General features: G+C 33.4%; 1 protein-coding gene across 5 annotated transcripts in view; it reads right to left on the bottom strand.

The window, feature by feature from the left end:
* Window positions 1-23,255, bottom strand: part of LOC131078252 (putative UPF0481 protein At3g02645) — a 95,821-nt gene that overhangs the window by 69,307 nt on the left and 3,259 nt on the right. For 4 of the 5 annotated variants that reach the window (XR_009113753.1, XM_058015910.1, XM_058015911.1 and 1 more), the window contains exon 4: window positions 3,954-4,009. The exons of the other annotated variant lie outside the window; for it this stretch is intronic. The gene's annotated coding sequence lies outside the window, so the exon portion shown is untranslated. The remainder of the gene's footprint in view (window positions 1-3,953; window positions 4,010-23,255) is intronic. 5 annotated transcript variants of the gene reach the window in all.

Below are 23,255 nucleotides of genomic sequence, written 5' to 3'. Positions count from 1 at the left end.
AACCTTTTAAAAAAGATTATTCTCTCTTATTATTCCTTTTCTTATTAATTTTTTTAAAATAACAACAAATAATATAATAGAATGAAAAATATCTTTAAAAAATATAATTATATCAAAATAAAAAATGAATGAGAAATTTAAATAAAAAAAATTATAATTATTATTAATATTTTTAAGACTTGCACCTATTATTTCTTGTATATAACAAATTTATGCATTTAAAATTATTTTAGTACATTATATGTGTATTATAATAAAGAAATGGTTTCATTATTATATTATCTTATATCATATTTGATTTGAAGCATATATAAGGATTATCTATTATATTTTAATATTATCATATCATCTTATGTTATTGTTTTGTTACATTATTTTTAAATTTAAATACTTTTATTATATTATGATTATAATTTTAAAATATTATAATTATGCTAGCTTCTTCTTATTGTTATTATTATTTATTTTTATTATTATATTAATATTTTATATTTTTATATTTGTACAATAAAAATATTATATTATTATTTTTATAATTTTAAAAGTTTTTTAAGAGATCAATTTCTCTCTCAATAGTTATTACGAAAAATATTTTTAAAATATAAATAATTTAATTCTTACATTGTTAATTTAATGACATCGCCGCGCTTGAATGCTTTACTTAATTTGGGATTAGATCAAAAACTAAATTTCCAACTCTAAAATAACCAGCCCCAAAATTGTGAATTTCAAATACCCTCGCTGTAAAATTACATAAACTTATTGCCCATGTTACATGTTCAAAACTTACCTTGCACACATAAAAAATAACCACTTTGCCTACATGTAAAAGAAAAATCTCCACAATCATCATTGGCTTAATTTTAATAGTGATGATAATTTATAGTATGCCATAATAAACATATGGCAAGTATACCAAGAGGCAGGGTATTTTATTATATTTAAGCAAGATTACCAAGAGACAAGGGTACTTGAAGACTTTGAAGACTGGTAATGATATAGGTACAACTGATTTTAAAAAATAGGAGACTATTTCATGGTAAAGAACTTTGAAAACAAAAAAGGTGGTAAAGTTTAACATTAACTTTAAAATTGAAATTAAAATTGCTTATATTGGTGATACCATAAATAGTCTAAATTGTTTCCTGAAAGTAAGGTAATATTGAAATTAAAATTATTTATATTGTTGATTAAATAACAAAGGAAGTTTCTCTTTAGACTATTACAATGATAAGAAATCAGACATCTTAAAAAGCCTACACTATCAATAGATGAGATCATTATAACTTTGCATGGAATTTTGTCTTTCTATGAAATAATTTCCTCATTAGTCATTTCACTACAACTTTGCTTTTCTGCAAGCTTATCTTATTTTTTTGCTTTATTTTTTTGCCTTTTTATTGCATTTTGCCTAAAGTTTTCTAGCAGGAGACGTCAATTTTTGGTTGGAAGACTTTGGAGATAGCAATAGACGACAACCAAAACAATCCTATGAGACGAGTATGCTCGTAACTATGTATTTTAGCTATTTATAATTTTTTTTAATATTTCTAAATTATATATGATTTAAACATAAATTAAAACAAATTATGAAAAGAAATCAATTTTAAAAATATCTCACTCTTGTGTCTTCCTTTTTGAACCTATGTCCTTAATTTGAATTCTTATAAACTAACTTAAATAGTATTGTATTAAGATAAATAGTATTGTATTAGCTAGCCATGAAATGGTAATTGCCTATTTTATATATGTATGTGTTTTATGTATAAATGTAACATTAATATTAGTTTCACTTTTTCTTTTTCATTTAATTTAAATATATTTTTGTAGTCATCTAATAATTAAAAATAATATTAAAATTTAATGGTACAAGTTAATAAAAAAATTAATGAAAAATAATATTAAAATTTGAATATATATACATTTGAAGAAATATAAAATCCAAATTTTATGTCGAAAAAGAATATTTAAAGTTTTTGTAATAGTTTTAAAAAAATAAATCTATTTTTATGCTAATTAAAATAAAGCGACCACCCCTAAACCTAATCCCTTAATATACATTCTATATTTACTTTAATAAATATTAAAAAATAAAATATAAATTTATTTTTGAGGGAATATAATTTTTTTTAATAGTTCTAATTAAAAATTTATATTTTATACTACTTAAAATAAATATGCTAAGCCCTATCATTACAAACCTATAGTTGCCAAATTCTGAAAACAAAATAATATGTATAGATAAAAATAGAAAAGAGAACAAAATGCACCCTTAATGTGGAGCTAACACGGACTATATTTGGGATTACGTTGATGGCAACATTTATAAATAAAAACACACATTCGATAAATGAAAACAAACTTTCACCTTCCTACAAATTTCCATGGAAAAAATATAAATAAGGGAAGCTCCTCCATCCGATTTCATCAACAAGGGCATCGATTAATTGACAAAGATTTTCTTCAATTTCCCAATTACCAGTCTGCGGAATTTGGAGGGGACGCGCATTGAACTTTTAAAAACAAATAAAGAAACAGGCATGCTCAAGAAAGTGGTGTACCCACTGTACATATTATACCAGTATAGCAGTCAAGGAAATTAAATGTAAAAACACGCACAACTTTACACCGTCAGAAATTGAACGGAGAAAGTGAAAAAATATTCAATGAAATGAGATAAAGACTTTCCCCGCGTAAGACTGCAGATGACTCTGGTGGGATTCCCCATCAAATAAAGTCCATCAGCTCATCTAATAAATTTAATATTCTACTTTTCCAAAGAGCTAGAAAGGTAACAAAAATGTTCCTTCATCGGTGTGTTAAACTGAACAGCTAAAAGTGCGAAAGGTTACCTTTGTCACAGCGTTTATGAAAACAGGAACCGTACGGAAAAAGCTGAATGCTTTGTCGTAGTTTTTAAGAAAAAGCAAACTGCCTACATTTGATACTCTTTCTAAAATATGGATGATTTTTTTAATTTTTTTAGATATTATATTTTTGTTACAATCTACGATAAGATGTTCAATAAGTGCATATTTTAGCTCATGGCAGATCAGAGGTGAAGGATCTATGGGTAAGTCCTATCTGAAGACATAAGAAGAAACATAAAACACACAGAAAAAATCACATATGCTACAGCAAATAAAAATAGAGCATCCATTACATAGTGCCTCGATACAGAGGTCTTTTTCTGTTGAATCCAAAACAAACCAAGGAATCTATATATAGAAAATTCGATCCTAAGAGAAAAGATTAAATCTATAGTTATTTGTTTCATGCATAGGGGCATATCTAAAATTAATGCAAACTGAATCTATTACTAAATCTATTATCCACGAACTGCAGCATGAATTTCTTGCAGGACATTGCATGATTTCCAAAACAATGGAATTGTTGGTACTTGCATGCTCACGATGGAACCAGAGTTTAACGGTGGCTGACTGCATGCATCCGGTGGTTGCATGGTATTGCATGAGGGAGAAATTGCACTCCAACACTATCTTCACCACACAAAATGAAGTGTCCTGGGGTCAAATTTCGATAGGCTTCAATGATTCCAAACACTGCTTCCATATTTGTCCTCCATACAGTCATTTTCATAACCTCAACAGTTCAAAACAATTGTTCCACTGTTTTGATGTGCAATAACCCAATACGCGATTTCTACACTCTTTTCTGAAAGTCCTACTTCCAATTCAGCCTTTTGATCTTAATTTTAGCTTCGATGTTCGTTTACGAGATTGTTTTGTTTTTAGTTTCTAAGATTATTTAGAAATGGCTTTAATGACAGATTCACTGGAAATATGTTCTCTATGCATAAAAAATATGGAATAAAGTATAAACAATTATGGCCGCAATAGACTAATAAATCGATGACAGCACTGAAAGGCATTTTTGCAGAAGAAATCAGACTTGTATAGTTTTCATGATTTAGTTTGAAGGAAAAGGCTTACCAGAAGACAGTCACAAATCGAAGCTGTTATGACTCAGGGGCCTTGATGCGCATAAGCTGCAATCAGAGATGACAATATTGTAACGAATAAGTATATTAAATACCCAAAGCAAAACACGAACTTAACTTTTTCTCTAAGTCGTGTATACCCAGAATCATTTACTCACAATTTCTGCTGTAAATCTCCTCCTTACCCAAACTCAAAGTTTGTTAGGGAACACTTCATCTACTTCAAAGAAAGATTATGCTTTACTACATAAAGCAGAAGACTTCCGAGAAAAAGACCATACAGTCAATATTATTTTCAGAATTTAGTTTGAAGGAAAGAACTTACCAGAAAACAGTCTCAAATTGAAGTTGTTATGACTCTGGGGGATTGGTGCTTATAAGTTGCAGCAATCACAGGTGACAATATTCTAATGAATAAGTAGAATAAGGAGCTAAACTAAAATCTGAACATTAATGGGTCTCAAAGTTGTGTATATTTCTAGGATACCTAGCGTTTACCAACAAATTTTCTGCTGCAAACCTCCTCCTTACCCAAACTCACAATTTGTGAGAGAATACTTCATCTAGTTGTAAATCTTGACGAAGATTATTCTTACTATTTACTAAATAAATCAGAAGGCTTCGCTGAGAAAATACTGTCCAACAACCGTCAGATATTTACTATGGTTCTGCTGTGTACGACTTCACTTACAATAATCTGAACAATTAGAAGGATATTATTGGGGGAGGATTCAGTAGCTGATTATTCTAACTTTGCATTTTTCAAAACCTAACCTGAAATTTCAAATTACTTCCAATATGTTTACAGCAGCTTACTTGGTACATCTCTTTCTTATAACTAAGGTTTCAGGGTCACATCATCAAATATGATGCCATATTAACATGTTTTTTGTCAAAGTGCCCAAAACATCCCTAAAATAGGTGAGGCCAATAGTCATCCATAAGGGTCCCCATACTTGTGCTGCTGATGTGGCATCACATGATTGGTTTCTTTTTACAACTAAGGGTACATTTTATTCCATTATGGGTATTAAAGTTTTGAAATATTGATGCAATGTTGTCAAAACAATTAAGCATTAAATCAACAAGTATGGGTAGTAAATCAACAACTATTATCACAACAATTGGAACATGCTCAAGTGATATATGTGAATGCACTATTATTTTGAAATGACAACAACCACCACTTACACCTATTTGTACCCTTTCCCTAGTAGCTTGCCATATAAACCGCCACTGCGTATGCTTCATTGTTTAGACTAAAAAAAACTTGTAAAAATCTAAAAGAAATTTAAAGACTTTTAATATCCAAAAAAGATCTAAAATCTATAATAAATTATCTCTTGCTTAGACATTGACACTTTGAACAAGCACAATCAAAACTTTTGGTGTAATTATTTATTCATCTTGGATATAATTACACTTTATTTAAGTTTACTTAGGTACATGCATAACATTATAGTTTGCATATGAGACACTTAGAGAGATGTACATTCATTGAGAGTGTGTATATAGGAGAATTTCCACTTTTTATGGTATGATCTTGTTGTTACATTCCATCTTTGGTGGGTAATCCATTTCTTGTGAAATATTTTATTATTTCTCCTAACTACCCTTGCATCTTATTGAGCCACATGTCATCTTTGTGTGTTTTCTTGTCTCTTAGCCTTGCCTTTATAAGCAGGCTCATCTACATTGTATGTTATTTTGAATGATCCAGTTGATCTTATTTTGCTCTTGACTAGAATATAGTTTATTCTCATTAAATCTATTTGTCTCTCTTTTGTGTAATTCAATGTGATGTTGACCTTAGCTATTTTCAAACAATTCTTACATGGTATCAAAGTCATTGGGGCTTCATTGATTAGTCTTTTTGGAGAGCTTTCAGAGCATTCTATTTTTGGATCTAGGGAGCTACACATTTTAGGGACATCCTATGGCGATTTCAACCTCACCATTACGTCTAAGAGGCCATTTCCATGAATTTTGAGTATAAATTTGGCCTATTTTTTGGAGAAAATCAATTTCGAGGCTTAGAAAAAAAATTTGCCCAATTTGGGTGGTATGGTACAATTTTTCAAAAAAATTAATAATTTTTTTTCTACGTATTTATTTATTTTTATTTTTCCTATTCTATAAATTCAAAGTTTTTAATTGTAAAAAGTTTTAATTCAAAAAAAAAAAAAATTTTTTTTTGTTAGGGGGTTCCCCCTGCCTTCGTACCGCCACTACAAGTTTGTTTGTATGTCTTGTCACCATGCTCCTGCTCCGCCATATTCATGGACTATAGACCCCATAGTCACCATCTTCGATGCCATCTGTACATCCCTAGCAGCTTATCCTCCCATCGACAGTTTTGACTGGTCCTTTGTTTGCTTCACTGCCAACCTACGACCGCCAATAGCTCTGAAGTCCTATCCGAAACAGACATCCTCCCACCAGCATTTGCTTTAGCCACCATTTTCAGCAATTCTCCCTCCTCCTCATAGTTTTATCTGGTGACAACGTTCATCGACAACGACCTCCCAACCCCTACTTACCTTGGCGACTCCTCCGTGTGACCAATCAGAGCCGCCACGTGGCCCTTTTCTATTTGTCAAGTACCACCATAATGTCTAGTGAAATTCATTCATTTGTCCACCTTTTATTACTCAATGCCAGCAGTACTGCCACATCTGTGCCCGTACCCTCAATTGCCGTAAGGTTTGTCACGAGTTTGACCACTCAGACTGCCACGGTATCGGTACACATATATAGTCATCAACACACAGTCAACACGTACAATCAGTGGCATGCAAGTGACACATCATCGTACGGTGTACACATCAGCAGTACACGCAGTTCATCTGTATGCATAGTAAGCAAGACATGTCAGTAGTACGGTCCACCACATCCACGTCACCGTACAGGCCTAATCGGATTTTGACACTTGTCATAGTTTGTACGGTATGAACAACCATGTAGGGGGTTTGACGATTTTGTGACAGTTCGATGATCATCAAATTTAAAATAATAAAGTGCTGACATCATCCTACGTCAGCACCTTTTTGGAAATTTTTGGAGCTCCTCTCCAATGAGCTTTTTGGTTTTGCAGTCTAACTTCAAGAGCTAACCAAGAGCTAACCAAGAGCTTTAAAAAATTGATTTAAATAGATACCAATATCTTTAACTATAATTTAGATATAATTTTTTAAATTAGGAAACATCTTAAATTAAATTTTCATACTTTAAATGAGGAATCATTTTAGATTACATTTGATTTCGAGTTAGATTTTAACTAAAAAATAACTTTTATTGATGGCATAATTGGAAAGCATACTTAACTTTTATTCATACATAGCTTAGTATCAAAATTATCAATATATTATTCTCACCCTAATTGTAAACATAACTTTTATTGATAGGCATAATTGGAAAGCATACTTAACTTTTATTCATACATAGCTTAGTATCAACATAATCAATATATTATTCTCACCCTAATTGTAAACATAATAGAGTTATTGCTATTTTTAAGGTTAGGTTTAGAAATAGAGTTATTGTTATTGTTAGGGTTAGGGTTAGAATAATGGTTACTATTTGGGTTTAATTATAATTCTAATTTATGATATAATTATGATAAAGGCTCAATTAAAGAATGGTAAGGGGTTGTATTAAAGTTAAAGTTAGTGCTAGATTAGGGTTATGGTTTAAGTAACATAATGGTTCAATTGAGGTTAATCATATAGATTAATAACAGTTAGGTAATAACTAGGGTTCAACTATAAATAGATTTAAGGTTTAATTAGAGTTAGATTTCAATTAGAGTTATGGTTTAGGTTCAATTATGGTTATAATTAAAAAGGTTTATGGCTAATGGTAGATTAGGTTTTAGACAAGGATGCGATTGTGGTTATAGTAATCAAATATATAGTGCAATTAGAGTTAGATTAAATTAAGGGTATAAGAAAAATTAAGGTTAGAGTTCAATTAGGGATAGATTAAATTATGGGTTGGGTATAATTAGAGCTATAAGAAAAATATTTAAGTTAGGGTAATGGCTAGGATTAAATTATAGTTAGCGTTAAATAAATGTTTAAATCAGGGATAACTTTAAGAAACCAGCCCTCGAGCAAAAGTGTAAAATCCTCGCGAATAAGGCATTATTTTTTGGGGGGAATTTTCATATTGATGGCAAAAAAAAAAAATTCAAAATAGGGAAAAAAATTATTTTGTATTGGCGATTTTTTTCTAGGGTACAAAAATTCCATAAATTTCTGGCAAATAATACCTTGTTCTATGTGGAAAATATATATTATAGGAGGCAAATACTTTTAGTTTAAAGGAACAAATATATAATTGTATGGGAAAAAAAATTTACTCTAAAGGAAAAATTATTTAAATGTATTGGTGATTTTTATCCACCGCTTGAAAATAATGTAATTTGTTTTGGCTAATATTTTGTTGTTTATGAAAAATATATAATTTATTGATGATTTCATGAATTCATTGCCATTAATAGACAAGGCACATCACATCACATCAGTACATCACATTGAGTCTGGACTATGCAAGATGTATCAATAAGCACGACGTCTTTGACACGTGAAGGGTGACACGTACCTAAAATCCATCAATGATTTTAAACCATTTGATGATAGTAGATCAATGGCTAGAGTTTTATTTTGGCTCAATTTTTTAAAGTGAACATAGCTCACTAGAAAGTGCCCAGAATGGAATTGGATTCAATAGACACATATCAAATGTCACAATCAATAATTTCACTACTTGCAATCCACTTTGTCCCCATGAATTCTAATGTGATACTTGCTAACTTGGTACTAGTTTATAACTATTTCCAATTTCGCACACTAGTACATTTATGGGAAAGATTTGCAGAGATACGAAAGATTTAAAAAAATTTAAAGGAATTAATATGGTTAGAGAAGTAATTATTACAATTAAGAGCTCCAACTATTTATATACGATCTCTGCTTCTTTCATCTTCAATTAGCCTTTGCCATTTAGTAGATAAATCGTCGGATCTCATGGTGTTTAAATCTTGCCTTTGGTTTAGGTCTATAGGTCCAGGTCGTTTAATTTGGTAATTTGACTTCTCAAGATGGACACTCCTATCCGCTTGAGAAGCATTTTTGCAAAGTACCAGAGGGCCTTCTTGGGCTTCGTTAAAAACCTATCCCTCCAATAAGTCTGCAAGGAGGTTGGGTTATTCACCAATGAGGCTATGCACATGGTGTTGGGTAAAGACTTTTTGCGTAATGAAAATAGATATTGTGTTAACACAAACATTACATCTTGATTCTTGGTGTCTCTTTTGGACCTTAGAGGAGACAAGGTGGATATGTTGATGCTGTTAAGGAAGGTGTTTAAGGAAGACTTCCTTGGAGACGACATTACTATTGTCATCCTTGCAGAAGTAGGGGAGTGGATCCCTTGGTCAAGTGAATTAACCAGGCTTCTCCTCCCTAACCAAACAGTTTCAATGGCCAGGCAACCATTTCTTCTGAACTTGAATGCAAAGTAGTTGACGTGTCACAGGAAATGGGCGTGGATTGGCAGGAACTTTCTCTAGAAATGGTTGCTCCTTGACGACTTTCCAAACTACAAGTGACTTGAAGAATTCTCTCAACTTATGTTGTCTGAAGAATTCTACATGGAGGGAGGGCCAGATTCTTAGGGTAAACCATCCACTACCTGTGCCCTAGTCCCGACCCCCTAGTAGTTTTTTTTTTGCCAATGTCATCGTAACCTCACAAGCTTAGTGGCTCACTCATTTTGGCTTTATAGTTTTTGAGGGACTCAAGTCTCAGACATGTAAAAATTGTAAATTTCTGAAACATAAATATTAATGATAATTTTTCAAATTACAGTTTGTTTCAGTTTGCCTCTTATGGATACAAAAATGTTTTCTATTTCATTTTATTAATGAGAGTTTTGCAAATTCTTTTTGCCTATGAGCTACGTTATTTGAATATTTTGTTAATCAATGGAAATAAATTTAATACTGTGATCTTTTTTATGTAATGCTTCTTCCTCCATATTTAATATATAAAAACAAAATCCAGTTCGTTCCATTAATTAATTGTACATTGATTATGGTTGATTATAATTTTATAAATATATAAAAAAGATGTTTATCCCACGAAAAACAAGTGAATTAAAAGTCCAACTTACTTGTTGAAGTTTTGAACTAGTGTATGTGTGGGTTGGTAGTGGGTACATGCTATGATTTATAGTTAAGATTTTGTCAAAATGAAGAAATTTGAGATAGTTATGAAGGGTAGATGGTATCGCTTTCATGGAAGAGAACCAAGGGTAAGGATGTTCCAACTTCACACAAAATTGATCTGATGTAGGAATGATAGCAAAAATGACATCTAAGCACTTAGTACCAACCTTAATGGGAAGAGTAATAGAACCTATAGTAGGACAAGAGAAATCATCAAAGATTTTAACCACTAAATCAAATTTATCATAACAATATGTTACTTCATGCAATTGTTAAATATAAAGATATTCTTAAGTTATTACATTCACCATACATGTTGGATCAATCATCAATGAGAACCCCTTGTGAGAGTATGTCTTTGATCTTTGTACTGATATACAGACTTATAGTGGGCCATCATGTGTTTCAATAATCTCACTAGAATCAAAGGTAATGTATATTGCATAGGTCCTTAGGAGGTGCAAGTTTATCAATAAGATTCACCACATTATTAGACTCAAGGCCAAGGTCATTAGAAGAAAATTCAAGATTCTAGACTCAATTAGAGAACATGATTAGACTCAATTAGATCAACAGCTTAGGGTGTATTTTTCATAGAGGCTATAAACTTTGTTGTAAATACAATCATATAATTTTTTATAGTCTTTATTTGTTTATTAAATTAATTTAAACTAAATTAAATTAAAATTTATAATAAACTAAATTTATGTTGAAATTTTATATATATTTTTACTCTTTATTTATTTATTAAATTAAATTAAATTAAAATCTATATTACACCAAATTTATGTTAAACTTTTATATATATTTTTAAATTATTTTTTAAAATTATATATTGTAAACATATTTTTAAAGAATTTTGTTAAACTTAAAATTTATATTTTAGATTTAATAGTGAATGTTTTTTTTTTTATATTAAACTTTTACCATTCAAATTGTATATCAAAATTTATATTTTTATTTAGTTGTTTTTTTTACTCTTGAATCTAATTTCTATGTTCTATACTATTTTTGTATTTCATATTTTTACAAATAATATTAACATTATATTTAATAGTTATCTCAAACTATTGCACATCTTTAAATGTCTCTTATTATGGTACCCACGACATCTAACAACAGGTACCATTGTCCATTGGATGAGCCTTTATCAACAACTTAGGGTGGATTTCAGGCCGAATGTGGGAAGTGAACACATTTGTGAGAGCTTCGCCCAGAATTGAACGTTTTACATTTAATTAAATATAATTAAGTCTATAAAGCTCTTTTTTGGAAAAAAGTTGAAAATGATTAAAGACTTAAAAAATTGTTCCGAAAAGTGACTCGAGTGTGGTGACGTGCTCGAAAAATGGCAAAAGTCATGGGACCCATGACAACTGACAATAGATACCATCGTCCGTTGGATGAACACACATCGACAACTTAGGATGGATTTAGGCTTGAATGTGAGAAGTGAACATATTTGTGAGAACTTCGCCCAGAATTGAATGTTTTACATTAAATCAAATATAGTTAAGTCTATAAGGCTCTATTCTGGGTTGAAGTTGATGAATTAAAAATACTTAAAAAACAGTCCCGAAAAGTGGCTCAAGTGTGGTGACGTACCTGAAAAATGGCAAAAGTCATGGGACCAACAACAATTGACAACAAATACCATCGTTTGTTGGATGAGCACAGATCAACGGCTTAGGGTGGATTTCGGCCCAAATGTGGGAAGTGAACACATTTGTGAGAACTTCACCCAAAATTGAACGTTTTACATTTAATTGAATACAATTAAGTTAATAAAGCTCTATTTGTGGCGGAAGTTGAACGATTAAAAAGACTTAAAAAACAATATGGAAAAGTGACTCGAGTGCAGTGATGTGCCCAAAAAATGGCAAAAATCATGGGACTCTTGATAACTGAACACAGATACCATCATCCATTGTATGAGCACAGATCAATGGCTTAGGGTGGATTTGGGCCTGAATCTAGGATGAATACCATGATATTTATGACCCTACTATCCATGGTGAAAAGGGTGTCATAGATATTAGATATGCATTGTCTAGTAAGGCGACAGATCCAACCAGGGCAAAATGTATTGTTTTCAACACAATGGTAAAACAAAGAACAAATAAAATCGCATCATGGGATGCTAGATTGGGAAGCATGGTGCTACCTGAAGTATTTCGCTGCCCTGATTTTGTCATGGTTTGCGCCAAAATATATGATGAAGATAAAAAAGCAATTGTCAATAAAAATACAAAAGTGGAAATTCTAATCATAAACGTGGGAGAAATTGCTCATTTGTTGAACCTAGGGTTTGAAGCACAAAACTCAAACGTCCAAATTGACCTAGGAAAGCTGGCAGAGAATTATGAAAGTCTCGATCCAAGTCGTAGAGATTCATTTATCAAAGCTTTAATAAAGCGTGGTACTCTGTTGGATCAGAATCATAGGCCTCCTTATGATTCTAACATTTTTGTTCCATGGGCTAGGGATATTTTTTCCTTGCTGACATTTATTCACATATTCCCTTTCATTATCTATATGAAGAATCTTGACCACTTTCCTGGATTGCTTCTTGACACGAGTCTTGAAGTCTTGAAATCTATCAAATACTTTACTCTTATGAATAAGAAAGTATACCCAAGTGAAGTGGGAGTAGTCATCAATGAAGGTGAGGACATAGCGAGCCTTACTAAATGAAGGTGTTGTAAATGGACCTACTACATCATTGTGAACAAGTTGAAGAACTTCCAAAGCTCTCCAAGCTTAACCCTTATCAAACTTCTCCTCGGTATGCTTTCCCAGGGAACATCCTGAACATACACCCTCTAAAAAACTAATTCGAGGTAGACCTATGACAATGTCTTTAGTGCTGAGCTGCTGAAGATAGCGGTAGTTGGGGTGACCAAACCGCTCATGCCATAGCTTACTTTCTGAATTTGAATGAGTAAGCAAGGCCCTAGAAGGAGAACTTGGCACACAGTGGGAGGATGAATAAAGCCTTCAGTTGTCATTGAATTGTCTCACTGCTACCAAGGCATCATTATCAAGTTCCTTTACCATAATTGAATCTGGTGTAAACTCAACCCTTTTCCCATTCCCATAGTGAGTGATTTGGTAGATAGAGAGAAGATTGGTAGACAAGTTAGGAACATAGAGAACATTCTCAAATGTTCCATCATCCATGTCAACTGAACCTTTTTCTTCAACCTCAACTTGTGTATCACCACCTATGTAAATGTGTGGTACCTTAGATGGCTCCAATGAAGAAAACTGCTCCTTTGTAGAACCCATGTGATAAGAGGCACCCGAGTCAAGTATCCACTCTTGTGAAGAACCTATTGTAGCAAATGCTTGCCCTTTTCCCTTAGACTGTGAGGAAGAGGAAGGAGATGAATCCTTCTTTGTGTAGGCGGATGGCAAGTTGATGTTGTTTTTCTTAAGAAGATTTGTCAACTCATTAGCTTGCTTGGTGTGGCATTGATGCTCATCATGACCATACTTCTTGCAATATGCACAAGTTGATTTATCCTTCTTAGGTGGAATCCCCTTCTTGGAAGAGAATGAAAAATTGCCTTGTGATGGAGAGGATGATTGTCATTTTTCCTAATGTGGCTTTGACTTAGATTGCTTGTTCTTCTTGTTGGAATCTTTGCCTTGACCTCCTTGATTCCCTTGATTAGCCACCAAAGCCTTGGACTTTGAAGACTTGAGAAGCCCCATGTTCAACAACTTAGATTGTTCCAACATCAACATTTCTGTGAAAGCGTCAAATGAAGGCACAGTGTAGGAACTCCCCACTATCAAATGATGAGGCTAGAAGCTAGAAACAAATGTTGCATATTCTGGTGCAAGCTTGTCCAACAAGTTGAATATCAACTGAGCATCTTTTTGGTCAATTCCGCAATCCTTAAGCTTTTCTCTTATCTCATTTGCTTTGGTGACATAATCTTGGATTGTATCAAAATTCTTGGGATCCAAGTTGGTGAGCTCATTGCCAATCTTGTAACCTCTTATTTCATCAACTTGACCATACAATTTTTGTAATATATCCCAAGCCTCTTTGATTATAGTACACTTCTCAATGTGAAAAATGAGGTCATCTGATACATACTTGCGTAAAGTTCCAAGAGCCATGCAATTTTTAGTGAGCCATTCTAACTGAGCATTAGGACTAGTCTTAAGATATGATGATGCTACTATAGTTCCATCTATGTAATGTGTGAGACCTTTTTTCATTAATTTACTCCATGCTTTAATTTTCTAGGATTCATAATTATGTGGAGTTAAAGGTGGAAATTTATGAGGGCTCATTGCAACAAAAATGAAAGAGCACAAGGAAAGAGAGGCACAATCACACAAGACACCCCCCAAATTCACCTAATTCAATTATCATTAGAGACTTGGAGATTGGAGCTATCATTCCTTCAAGGGTGGTTGATCATGCATCTCGGTTGTATTCCTTTGTAGATTTTGTTCTTATTGATGAGGGTGATTCTTCATATGTTGATCTCACTTCTTGTGATGATTTAGATTTCAAGGAGAACTTTGGGTACTTGAACTTGTGTATTCTCACATGTGACCCCATTTTTGCACCTTGTATTTCATCTCCTCCTATTGATATCACACCACCTACTACACTTGATGATGTAGATATTGCAACAGTTTTACCTTCTTGTGATTCAATGTAGCAGGATATACCTTGTCTTCCAACTTTAGTTCATTAGGATGACTACTTGACAGACATTGCCCATTTGTTTATGGAGTCCTATATTGTAGATTTGGGAGACATCATTGATGACATTCATCATCTATTTGATGAAGATGATCCTTCTTCAATTTTGGTGAGGGAAAATTCTGACCCTCTTGTGCATTCTCTACATGATCATTCTTTCGAGGTTAAAATGATTGTGGATTTTTATGTATGACACTTGGAGGAGGTCTCTTTATCCTAAGAGGAGACATGTGAGTCTTTGGATCTTGTTCTACATTCATATCCACTAGATCTTGGAGTGCCTTTTTTAGCAGTGTGGATCAGTACACCACCTTTGGAGGGGTTAACTTCTAGCATCGACATGGGGACACTTGAGTAGTTTTCAGAGACTTTATTTATCATGTGTTTTTTTCCTACATCTTCCCTTCATGATTGAGAGACTTCAAGGATACACATTTGGTTTTGTTTCTTCCTAAGGGGATGAACATTGTTTGACGTTCATGGAGCAGTTTCTTCATTCAGTTTTGAGCTTCTACCATTGGTGCAGATTCTACATTGAGGGGAGGCTATGTAATGCCCCTCTAGCTCGGTATAAATAATGAGGTATCATGAGACTCAAACTTTAGCATGGAGGAAAACAAGTAATTTGATATCTTAGTTAATATTGATGATGTTAAAACATCTATAGGACAACTATTTGATCGCTATCTAATATTAACAAAAAGTTTTATAGTGTTCATTAGAAGGATTAAAAAGATAAGCAAAGAACTATTTTAAAATTTTAAAATTATCAATTAAAGATTAAATTGATTGTAAATGTTTTCTAATATTTAATTAATGTTTAAAATTATAAATTAAAAAATTATAATAATAAATAAATATATAATATTATATTTACAAAACTTATATATATGTGTATATATGTAATAAATCATAACTAATTAATATATTTTAAAGACTTTTACGAATTTAAATAAAACTTAGTTTATTCATATTTTAATAATAAATAAATAAGGAAAGACATTTTAATAAGAAGCTTTCTTATGTTTTAATATGGAAAGTTAAAACAAAATTAAATAAGAAAGTTCAAAAAGTAATTTCTTTCTTTAAAAGTTTTAGAGCTTAAGTTCTTTGGAAAGCATGGGATTTCTTATAAGTTAACCTTTTGAGGGGAGGACTACCGTAATTTTCTTAAAAAAAAAATAGTAGATCTTGGAAAACGGAAGGAGAAAAACTTCAGAAAGGAGACAATTCACATTGTTGGGGGGCGCGACTTCAATTATGGGAGAAATCACAGGAGTTTACAAGAGGGGTAGGATCATAACCTATTGAACATATATCTAACATGTGATAGATCTAATGTGTGTATCTAGCAGTGTAGGCTTGAGCGTAGGAATGTGCGGCAGGTCGAGACATGTGCTATAGCAGAAAGTAAAATCTCAGGTATAAGGTGACTGGTTTGGTAGTTGAGTGTTGTTTTAATCATAATTTAATTGTGTATAATCATTATCTTTAGTAATTTTGTAACACGTGATAGTTTTTAAAAAAAAAATTATTGCTACTTTAGTGATGTTTTCTTTAGTAAAAGTGGGCATTAAAGGCTACTTGGTCTCTCTTCTTCTCTCATATGGGGGGAACTTTTTCCTCAAATGGGGTTTTGTCCTTCACATGCTTCTTTGAGAGTTCTTTGTATAGTTTTCAGTGGGGGGGAGGGGGGCAAGGGTTTACCATTGGGTTTTTCTCTCTTTCCCCACTTTATGGGAGATTGCATTTGCATTTGTACATGGGTACCTAACATGGCCTTGTAGTTGTGACCCATCTTGCATTTCTTAGTTGCATTGTAGACATAAGTGCATTCCCCTAAGTTGCACTTAAGGGGGACTGTTGGTGTAATTAATTATTTATCTTGGATATAATTACACTTTACTTAAGTTACTTGGGTACATGCACCACATTGTAGTTTGCATATGAGATAGTTAGGGAGATGTGCATACATTGGGAGTGTGTATGTAGGAGAATTTCCACCTTTTATGGTGTGATATTTTTGTTACATTCCACCTTTGGTGGGTGATCCACCCCTTGTGGAATATTTTATTATTTCTCCTACCTACCCTTACCTACCCTTACATCTCATTGAGCCAAATGTCATCTTTGTTTTCTCTCTTCTCTCTTAGCCTTGCCTTTATAAGTAGGCTCATCTACATTGTATGTAATTTTGAATGATCTAGTTGATCTTAGTTTTCTCTTGATTAGAACATAGTTTATTCTCATCAAATATATTTGTCTTTCTTTTGTGCTATTCAATGTGCTCTTTATCTTGGCTATTTTCAACAAATTCTTACAAAGACAACAAGCTTAACAAATCAAAAATTGATAGACAAACTACCAAGCTAGCCTACAACCTTACCGATCAACTGTCTATCATTTTTAGCATCTTTATCAAACTTCATGCCTCTATGTATGCATCGTTCTTAGAATAGGAAACATACCAAATATTATGTCCAATGTATACACCTTTCATACAATGGTCATATATCATGTCCTATGGATATATCTTTCCTACAATGGGCATCCTATTAAACATCATTTTAATAAGCACAATTAACTTGGCAATAATATCTAATGGTTGTTAACTTATTTGCTCCAATGATTCTTATCTTTTCTTTTATTTATCTTGTACCATGTTTGTATCATGTTCGTATGCTTATTAGGATGCCCACAAGTGATTAGAGTGTCCAAGATGGATCATGATTTTTTATCATTGGGATGTTGTTTGTTGTTTGTAGTTTTCCTTATCAATTCTTGCAAATGCTACGTGAGTTATCTAGGTTTTCTCATATCAAGGTTCTTTCATCTGCTTGTTATAATAATATCAATGATGAAATAGCACAAGAGTTCATCAATATCATTCATCATCATCTCCAATATCCATTCTCATCCATAACCACTTCTATGGCCATCGATTTACCATATCCTTATCCATAACCGGTTACATTGAAAAGTACTATAAAAGAAAGAATAGTACTTTAGTAGATAAGAACAAATCAAATAAGAAGGGAAAGGTGAAGGTAGAAGAGATTAGAGACAAGCATGAGAAAATGTGGGTCATATGAGGAGGTGTCTGATGTGGATGCTGATGGCAATGGATCTATGTTTCTTGTAATGGTTGGGGAACGGACACACTATTCTCTCATGGACATGTGTCCTCCCTCCTTGTGCTCTTAGGTGACCCTTGGTTTTGGTGTCTCTGTGACCTATGTTTTACGTCGGTAGGTGGGTGTGGCTCTGCTTCATGTAGATTGGGGTGCGTACCTGGACTGTGTTGGGAGTGGAAGGGTTGTCATGGCTTTCTGTTTGGTTTATGTTTGGGGATTTTGCTTTTTACCTTCCCTCTTCTTTATATCTTGGTGTGGAGGGGAGGTTTGGGACCCGGGTGGACTGTCGAGTGCCTAGTTCTTCTCTGGGTTTGGTGTGGGCAGAGGGGTGTGCTAGAGGGATACTATTCTCTATTAAGGCCCGATGGTTTTGTCTGTTGTGATTTTGCTGGGTAATCTTGTCCTTTCTTCAGATGGGTACTTCCCTTTTCAGGTTTTTGTCCAGACTGGGTCATGGCTGTCTATGGGAAGGATGGATAACTTTGATTTGAGTGGCTTTGTAATCATTTGGGGGTTTGTTTACTTTCTCGGTCAGTCTCTTTGTTTTCTTTCTCTTGGGTTGTTTGTTGAGGTTTCTATAGAGGTGATCCCAACTCCTATTAAGGAGAAGTTGTGTCTCTCTTTCCTTCCCATGAGTAGATGCAGTGAGATCTTTTGGTTGGTTTCTCTCCTTTGGCGATCTATCTAGTTTCTTTTCTTCATGGTTCTAAAATCCATGGTAAAACCCAGAGCTTTTGGTTTGGAGAGCCTACTAAAACCCTGTGGGGTGGATCTCTTTGGTCTTGAGTTATTTATGATAGCCCTTGTTTTAATAGTTTAGCAGAAGATTAAGGGAGACTTTTTAAAACCCTTATTTTCCATGGTTTCTTTTCAAGCTGCCATCTTTCAACTTTTCTCAGACCATCCTATTGAGGTGGACCATTATTCTATTGAGGGGAAGAGTTGTAGGTTGAGTTTGTTGGGACGGCTCCTATTTGGGGTTTTGGATGCCCTTCTTTTTAATGCCGGTGGTGTTTCTGTTGCTCTTTCCTTTCTGCTAGGTTTCTTCCCTCTTTCTCTCATCAAGGTGGAGACTTTGGAGGAGCTTGTCAGCTAGGAATTTGTTTGGATCATGCCTCTTCTTAAGTGCAAGGTTTTGGGAGCCTTTTCAAAACCTAGTTTTCCAACAATGCTTTATGGTTTGACCTTTTGATTGCTGGACCTTGGTTCATGGTTAGAAGCTCTGCTCTCTCTACTGATGGGTTCTTCCTTTTCTACCCCTATTGAGGTGGGTCCCTATCCTACTGAGGTGGACAGGTGCTTTGTTATTGGAGGTGTGACTTCTAGATGCTTTGAGGTTGTTGGCTTCTTCTTGGTGGTTTTGGGAGCCATTATAAAATCCAATTTGAAGGTTAGGGGATCCTTTCAAAACCCCCTTGCTTCAGTTCAGTTTTTAATGTTTATCTTATGGTTTATTATGTAGTTGGATACTGATAGTTTTCAAGCGCCCAACATAGACTATGGTTGTTTTTGGTTAAGAGTTGGGCTAGCTTTTTGATGTCTAGAGTTTTTATCTCAAGTTAAGGGAGCTTGAAATTTCCCTACTGGTTGGTTGAGGGTGCTTGTTAAACCCTCGTTCTTTGTTGTTATGAGCTATAGTTTGATGGCGTAGCCTTGTTTGTGTTGCTAGCCTGATTTATATTTATTATCTTTAGACTGCTTGGTTGACTCTTTCTGTTTGTGGCTGTGCTAATTTTTGGTAGGCATTAGCCTGTTTTCTTGTGTTTGGCCTGTTGATTTTCCTTGTTTGTATCCTTTAGTAGCATAGTATTGTGGGTTCCAGATCCTGGTAAAATCTAAGGGTTTTGGGTCCCTCCAAAACCACTTATGTAATTCATCAATGATTTTCATCAAAAGCTCTACCGGTGAAACCCTTGCCGAAACTAGAAACTAAGCTTCTAAGAAAGTTGGATAGCATCCGATTGCCAAACCAAAACCAACTAACCAAATATGAGTATGAGTATCATGAACAAGCCAATTCCATCACCAAACTATACTGGATCATGCTAGATCCAAATCAACTAGAAACCACTCAACCCACCGGAACCAGAAGGGTGCTTGTAAAGCATCCAAACAGCTAGCATTGGCACCAATGATAAAATATCAATACAAAACATAATCAATTCCATCAAATGGCCAACAATCTCCCTTTTTGGCATTGATGGCAACAGTAGATGTGAAAAACATCTAAGTAGCAAGAAATGCCAAACAAGTCTCCCCTAATGGAAGATAGCCAACAATCTCCTGCATACACCTCCTCAATGTCAGTATCTCTCCCCCTTTGACTTTTTCTTTTTCTTTTTTTGTCTTTTTTCACATCAATATCTCTCCCCCTTTGACATCAATACCAAAAATCTGACAAAAATATCAAAGAAAAAACATAAACCTCTGAATCACAAAGCTGACTACTACCCCTGAGCAGTAGCATCCCACATTAGCGCCAGAATGAATAGTATCTATGATAGTGCATGTCGGACTAATGCCAAACTGAATCAATCAAGTCTCTACCAGAGGGGCAAAAACTCCCAATATGTCTCTTAGGTACTCAAATGATTCCTTGGGCAAAGTTTTAGTGAAAATATATGCAATCTTCTCTTTAGTGTTCACATAAACTAGTCTAACTTCATTTGCTTCCATCTTTTCTTTCAAAAAGTTATACTTGATAGATATGTGCTTTATCTTAGAATGAAATATCAGATTCTTTGATATATCAATAGCAACAGATTTCTCACAGTGAATAACTACCAGTGCATCACAATCCACCTTTGTATCCTTCAAAATTTGCTTCATCCATAAAACTTGTGTACAATTAGTAGCAACAACAACATACTCAGCTTTAGAAGTAGATAAAGAAGTACATGATTGTTTCTTGTTGATCCATGAAACCAACTTCTTTCCAAGAAAGAAAGCTCCATCGGAAGTGCTTTTCTGGTCATCAACATCTCTAGTCCATTCAGCATCTGTATATGCACATAAAGTAAATTTATCATCCTTTGGGTACCACAAGCCATATTCTAATGTACCTTGTAAGTATCTAAAAATCTTTTTCACCGCAATCTCATGATTTTCTCTAGGATCACTTTAAAATTTTGAAATAATACAAACAACAGTCATAATGTCAGGCCTAGTCTGAGTGAAGTAAAGCAGACCTCCAATCATACATTTATATCTTGTAAGATTTACCAGTGCAGAAACATCTTTTCTTGTCAATTTCTCACTTGTAACCACAGGAGTACTTATCGGTTTAGAATCTCCCATACTAAAATTTTTCAACAATTCCTTAGCATATTTAGTCTGACATATGAAAATACATTTGTCTATCTGAGTAATCTGCAAACCTAAGAAAAATTTCATCTCACCAATCATAGACATCTCAAATTCTTTCTCCACATTCTTAGAAAATTCTATGCATAACTTATCTTCACCTCCAAAAATAATGTCATCAAAAAATACTTCAATAATTAGTATATCATCATCAATGATCTTATAATATAAATTATTGTTAGCACTACCCTCAGTAAAACCAAGCTTCAAAAGATATTTATCCAACCTTGCATACCAAGCTCTAAGTGCTTGTTTCAATCCATATAAAGCTTTCCTTAACCTTCAAACCATATCTATATCATTTGATAGTAAAAAAACCATCAAGTTGCTCGATATAAAATTCTTCATCAAGATCCCCATTCAAAAATGCACATTTAACATCCATTTGATAAACCTTATAACTTTTATAAGCAAAATAGGCAAAAAATAATCTTATAGCTTCAATCTTAGCTACAGGTGCAAAAGTCTCTCCATAATCAATTCCTTCCTTCTGAGAATATCCTTTACAAACCAATTTAGCCTTATTCATTACAAGTTGACCATCCTCATTCAATTTGTTCCTAAAATCCCATTTAGTTCCAATAACATTTTTATTTTTAGGTCGGGGAACCAAGGTCCATGTGTTATATTTCTCAATCTGATCTAATTCTTTTTCCATAGTTTTCAACCAATATTCATATTTGCATGCCTCAATTACAGATAACAGTTCAACTTGTGAAATTAAACATACCTCATTAGTTGTCAGTCTTCTTCTTTTCATCACTCCATTGCTCTTATCTTCAATGATTTGATCTTCTAAATGATTCAATCTCACATACTTAGGAGTCTTCTAACTTTATGTTCCTCTTCCCTGTTCTTCAGTTACTGTATAATTCTCTGATACTGTTGGAGTAACTAGTTCAACACTTTGTTCCAGTAAAGGTGCTACTAGTTCAAGTATAATTATTTCCACTATTGGTTCCTTCTCATAAACTATGATTTGACTTCTATTCAGCTCATCTACTTTGACATTAGCACTCTCCACAAGGTTTTGCAATCTCTTGTTATAACATCTATATGCTTTTCTTTTTTTAGAATAAGCAAGAAATATGCCTTCATCACATCTAGGATAAAATTTTCCAACGCTATCATCTCTCCTGATATAACATTTACTACCAAAATTTTTGAAATACTTAACTGTAGGTGTATTTCCAAACCATAATTCATAAGGTGTCTTATCGATTTCTTCTTTGCTATGTGCTCTATTCAATGTATAAACCATCATGCTCACTACTTCTCTCACATGGGGACATTGACAAAGGAAGAGGTTGGGAACCTAGCTCTTCATTAGAAAAGTGTGATTTCTAATGACTTTCAATACTTTTTTGCACACATCCTAAAACTTGCCTATTGTATCCATGTGTAGGATCAAGAGAGGATTTATTCTTAGGTGGAATTGGATTGAAGTTTAAAGAGGCACAATCAATTTCTAGAAATGTGTTAGGATATAAATTTTGAGCATCAAATTCAGGGATCTTAGATTTTCTACAAAAAAGGAGGTGTGAAATCTAATGACCCCCAATCATCCTCCAAGAGTTCTTCTTTAGGAACTTCTTTAGTAGGAGATGGTGTATTTGTTTGAATTGTAGAGAGGATTGTAGGGACTAACAAAGCATATTGTGCTTCAATTTAAATGTTATCACTAGTTTACAAAGCAAACACTTCATTATTATATGTGTAAGGCATGACATGATAGTTAGGCACAATCTTAGAGTTCTCAACAATATGAATTTCATTAATTTGGTCTTTGTTAGGTTCTTCATTTTTGGGAGAGAGATCATTGGAAACATTATAATGATG

The sequence above is a fragment of the Cryptomeria japonica genome, chromosome 7 (genome assembly GCF_030272615.1).
Source record: "Cryptomeria japonica chromosome 7, Sugi_1.0, whole genome shotgun sequence".
Lineage (NCBI taxonomy): Eukaryota > Viridiplantae > Streptophyta > Pinopsida > Cupressales > Cupressaceae > Cryptomeria > Cryptomeria japonica.
The sequence above is the reverse complement of the archived record's forward strand: the minus strand, read 5'-3'. Positions and strand labels throughout refer to the sequence as shown.